The sequence below is a fragment of the Monodon monoceros genome, unplaced genomic scaffold (assembly GCF_005190385.1).
Source record: "Monodon monoceros isolate NGI ecotype Baffin Bay Population unplaced genomic scaffold, NGI_Narwhal_1 Super_Scaffold_11, whole genome shotgun sequence".
Taxonomy (NCBI): domain Eukaryota; kingdom Metazoa; phylum Chordata; class Mammalia; order Artiodactyla; family Monodontidae; genus Monodon; species Monodon monoceros.
In genome coordinates, this window is record NW_021703767.1 from 110,602,664 (window position 1) to 110,608,663 (window position 6,000).

The following is a 6,000-nucleotide window of genomic DNA, read 5'->3' on the forward strand; positions in this document are numbered from 1 at the left end:
TTGAGGTGGTGTTGGATGTGCTCAGTGGCTTAATTATAGCTTGTTGTTAACTTGCACCAATTAGGCAACATAAGGATAAATTACAAAATGTTCCTACTTAAAACAGTTATACAGATTCACTGTACAATATTTAAAAATCAATATATCATTTGAAAAAATCTAAATTGCTCAGCAGTATTCCCTGATAACCTAATATGGTTATGGTTTTGATTTGTTTCTGTACAGTTTTGGGACTTTCTGATCTCCTCATTACAGGAACTTTGTCTCTTTTGTCTTGATAACCCTGAACTTGGCATAAATGCTTTATAAGTATAGAGTTTCCTCATGTAGCAACAGTAAATCTTGTTTTTTGAAAAGTTCTACAGCTTTTCTGACAACTCCCTTTTATCTGGTATAGCTGTTTTTACCTAAAACCGTACTAAATAAATACAGGAAGTGATATTTGATCTCATGGTTCAGATTTGATTACATACCATATTTTGGATAGAACTGTGCTGATTGAATGCTCCTACCAGAGGTGGCAGGAAACCCACTAAAATCATTATACCATTGATGTGTACAATTATATGGAAAAAATGCATCTAAATTGGAGTCAAGTGTGCTCTTTACAGGAGTGTTAAACATTGTCCCTATAATGTTATCTGCCCTTTTCAGTGACTTCTTCATATATCCAAATTCTACATCCACTGCAGGTCCATCTCCCCGTGTATTGTGAATGAATGGAGTCTGAATTCATTAATATGTATGACATAAAGAAGGATGCAAGTATCATGCACTCTTCATTTCTAGAGTGCTAGAGGTAGCCAGTTGCATTAGAATGCATCATATTTTTCCACTAAATTGAATATTTTTTTTAATATAATAGCTTTTCATTTAGTGGCAGATTTTTTTCAGATGTTTTCATGACTTAAAGTGGATTGGTAAATTCTTGAATTAATGAATTGTATCAGGAGGCCACTGGCCTGAGCTAAGATTTACATGTGTTGGTACTGAGGGGTTGACTGTCCCCAGGCACCTATGCGCATGAGCTAATTTTTATAAGAGAAAGAGAGCCTACCAGGAGGAAGTTTTATATAGGACTGTCCACTGCAGAGATAAAATATAGTGAATGGAAAAGAGAGTATGATGAATGGGCCCAGCCCAGGCCTATGAACTACATCAGAGCTTTTGACTAAGAGTAGCAAAAGTAGAAGCTGAAGGACTGTTCTCATGGGGACTTTGAAACATGTGCTTTCTAAAGCATGACATAGAGTGAGTTGTTGCCTGTACCTCACCCACCCCTTTTATTTGGTCTCCAGCACCATTCTTGCACTGTGAGAGTTCTAGAGCATTGATGGTGGTACTTGAAAGGGCAGCATCAGTGTCTAGACAAATAGCTTGTAGAGTAGGCTGAATAACAGGTGCCCCAAAATATCCACATTATAATTCCCACTGCGTTCATTGTATTACTGCTATGGAATGAATGTTTGTGCCTCCCTCAAATTCATATGTTAAAGCCTTAATCCCCAAGGTGATGACATTTGGAGGTGAGGCATTTCAGAGGTAACTTAGTTTAGATTAGGTCATGTGGACTGAGTCCGCAGGATGTGATTAATGCCCTAATAAAAAGGGAAAGACACAGGAGAGCAGTTGGAGTCCTCACTCTGAACTTGGACTTCTCAGTCTACAGAACTGTGCAAAATAAATGTTTGTTGTTTAAGCTACCCAGTCCGCAGTATTTTGTTATAGTATCTCAAAATGACTAAGACAATTACCATTCATGGGTAAAGGGACTTTGTAGATGTGATTTAGCTGAAGATCCTGAGGTGGGGAGGTTATCCTGGATTTTTCAGGTGGGCTTAATGTTATTGTAAGCGTCCTCATAAGGAGGAAGCAGGAAGATCAGAATCAGAAAAGGATGTGACAAAGGAAGCAGAGATTGTAGTAATGTACTCTGTAGATGGAACAGGGGCCCATGAGACAAGAAATACAGGGAGCTTCTAGAAGCTGGAAAAGAGAAGGTAGTTGATTCTCCCTCAAGCCCTCATAAGGAACTCAGCTCTGCCGACATTTTGATTTTAGCCCCATAAAACCCATTTTACGGTACTTCTGACCTCCAGAATTATAATAAGTTTGCATTTTGTTAAACCACTAAGTTTGTGATAATTTGTTACAGCAGCAATAGGAAACGAGTATAGCTTGTAAGGACCGACACACATGGGTGGTGGTCAGCACACTCAGAAGAACCCACTGGAGACACGATGGAAAAACAGTAGTGCCCTGTCAGAGGACACATGTGAGACATACTCTAGGACCTCCCAGAAAGTATTGGGGTGGGGGGGGGCTTGGCGGGGGTCTGAGACTGTGTTGCAGCTGGGGGCAGTGAGCCATCAAGATTTGAACTAATAACTACGCAGCAATAAAAGGAGTGAACTACTAATACACACAACATCATGCATGAATCTCAAAAACAGTGTGTTAAGCAATAGAAGCCAGAAGCAAAAAATCTAAACCATAAGAATGACAGTATGGAACCTGGATACAGAAAGCAAATCTATGGGGATAGAAATCAGAGGTAGTGGTTGCAGTCAGTGGGAGGAGAGAAGTTGACTAAAATGGAACCAAAGCGTTTCTGAGGTGATGAAAATCTTTGTTGTTTTGAGTGCTGGTTACACTGGTGTATACAATTGTCAAAACTGATAGAACTGAGCACTCTAGATGGGTGCATTTTTTTCTATTAATTACATCACAATGAATAAAAGAAGGTCCTTTACTCCAAAATTTAAAAAAAAGGTTGGAATTAATAATCTGGTTTTATTTGTACACATAGACCAGTGAAGCATGGGGACATTCCAATTACAGGATGACTCAAACAGACCTGACTTGCAAATAAGCTTACTTAAGTCTTTCACTCACTTGAGCTTGAACAGCTTACTTGTCACTGATGGAAACAGTGTGTCCTCATTGCAGCCTTCCACTCTTTCCTCTCCACCCTGTGATCTGCCATCCAGAGTTAATTCACTTTCCTAGAGGGCAAAGGAGGCCTGAAAAGCTCAAGCATAGTCAAAACCAATGCCTCATTCTGGGGAAAGCAAATTGGTTTTCTGACACAATTGCTGGTTTGAGGAGGTATTGTATGACCTAAGCAATACCATCTGACATCTGAATCTATGGGACACTCATTCTGGATGAGAACTACTTATCTGGCAACTGCACTTGGTTACATGTACTTCAGGTCAATGGAGGTGGAGGAGGGTCATGGCCCTGGGTGGTGATTGATAGCTTACATAGTTGCAATCACTTGACATTAACAGTTCTGTAAAAAGTACTAAGGAGATTTAGAAAAAATTACATATGAATCATGTGGACTGTTTCACGTACAATTATGATAAAAGTCACTTATGTATGCTTTATGCAGCTCATTTTAATAACACATTAAAACAGTTAGTTTTATTGTGCTATAAATTCTTTCCACTTGCCCTATGAGTTCCTAAAAAAAATTTCAAGATTAAAATGAATTTTATTTCCAAGTTTCTAATAGTTATAATTAAAAGACTAAATTCTGAAACAGATTTTTCTATAAAGGTGCATGGATAGGCATCAGTGCAGGCACCAATATAATGTCAGGTGAGGGCCAATTAAGGTTAAGGGGTTTTCTGATTGAATGCAGTTCTTATCTTTCTTGTGACAGCACAAGTACTTGCTACATCAGAGGACACTTGACATTATAGCAACACAAATATACTAACACCCTTGTAACTACTTGTAGGGTCATGTGAAGGTATGAAGACTGTGCTGGGAGCAATAGTTAAGCTCATCCAGACATCATCACCCCCAGGCATATCTGTAAAGTATGAACAGTGTTTCTCTTCTTTTTCCCCCCTTTGTGACTTCCCCTTTAGCATCTTTCACTGTACCCCACAGAGACAGTAATACCCGTCTCTGCTCCTGACCCTCCTGGGGCCCTCCCTGGGTTTTCACATAAGCCCATCTATGTGGTTCCTACCATGACAGGAGGGAGCACATCAGTTCAGAGGCACATTGGCTAACACATTCATGGCTCAAAATACATGTGTTAAGTGAATGAATAAATGATTGAGTACATATATATGTATGCATGAAGGAATTATAAAACGAATAGCCTTCTTTCACAAGCATCATCTCATGCTGGGGGTCCTTCTCTTTATTGACTTTCCTTTCTTGCATTAATAACTCTGCAAAATAACTCTGCACACCCATCCCCAGTTATACTGTAGGTGGAGAAATATATATATATATATATGTCTATATATATACATACACACATAATATAAAATATATATTTAATAAACTGATATGTATGACATACATAGTGTCATATATATGTATATGACAAAAAATAGTGCTGCCACTTCCTTTGGTGGGTGGTAGGGCAGCAAGGATACACTGAAGTATAATGGAACACACAAGTTTTAAGGTCAGACAGCCCTGGGTTTGAATCTCACTATGTCCCTAATTAAATCTGTAACATGGGCATATTACTTAACATCTCAGTGTCTCAACTTCCTCATCTGCAAAATGGGAATATTAATATGTACCTTCAAGAAAGCGTAATCAAGACCTTATTTATATACCAATCCTAAACCTAGCAGTTAGTCCTCCTATTGTAGGAGGAGGCTTATAAGCCATTCCTGTAGTTACAGGGGGAACAAAAATGCAGAGCATAGATAATTCTAGAGGAATGACTTGCTGAGAGCAGGCATTTAGCAGAGCGTATTGAAGGAAAGCTCTTCTCAGTGTTGCAGTTGCTAAACAACCATAGGCAGAGGCTGGAGATCTTGTCCTCTTAGCCATGAAAGTTTTGATATAATGAACAGCTTCATGGGCAGAACCAAAACACGGCACTGTAAGTTCAGCAGAGCCTTACAACACAAGCAATAAAATTCTGACAGAAATAGAAGGTTTCTTAATCCTATTTGGTATAGGTTTTTTTTAATCAATTTCTAATGAGTAGGTGTCAAAAAAATGTCAGAACACTAAATACCGTTTTTACTTCCATAACTGCTACTCTACAGGAAGTCATAAAAATTCCTCTGGATTAATTATTTCAAGCAAGTTTTGTTTTCCACTCAAAGCTGCAGAAATAAGATGTTCCTTCCAAGAGTCTCCCACCTGATTATAGTTCTGGTATCTCCAGATGTGTTTGTTGGCCATTCCTAAGGCACAGAAATGGATTTTTGTGTCCTACACAGAGAATTTCTTTGTCTTGCCAAGATTGGTTTTCACTCTAAAAGTCAGAGAAAGAGACTTAACTCCATGTTCAAATAAGATCTGGAAACCTCACTCTAACCTTATCCTCCCAGACTCTAGAGTCAATAGTCATGGAGGAAATGGTGATGAACCTCCAGTTTTCCACAATTTCACTCACTTGGGCAGTAAGTCAAAATACATTACAGTGATGGTTTTCAACAAGAATCAATTTTATCCCCTGGAGGGGGGGTGCATTTGGCAATATCTGTAGACATTTTTATTTGTCATAACTGGGGAGATGCCACTGGCATTTAGTGGGTAGAGGCCAGGAGTGCTACTAAAATTCCTGCAATGCTTACTAATTCCCATAAAATAATTATCTGGTCCAAAATGCCGACAGGGCTAAGTCAGGAAACCCTGCATTACAGTAATATATGCTGTACTTAATCTATACTAATCCATCAAGGCTGAACACCGTGTTATAATACGGTGCTCGAGTTGAGTCTGGGTTCCCTACTCCCCTAACAGAGGTGCCACGTCTATCACAGGGAGTCTGCAGGAAGATGATGCTTAGGAGTCTTCATAGTTAGAAACCTGCCTGAAATGACTTAGTTTGAGGCTCAGTAATTTTATTTTATTTTTTAAAATTTTTATTGGAGTATAGTTGATTTACAGTGTTGGGTTAGTTTCAGGGAGGCTCAGTAATCTTACATATGTTTCAGAATATTTTTTCACAAATATTACATGGGAATGCTTTTATAATTCTCTGAAAGCTGGATTTAAAAGCTCAAC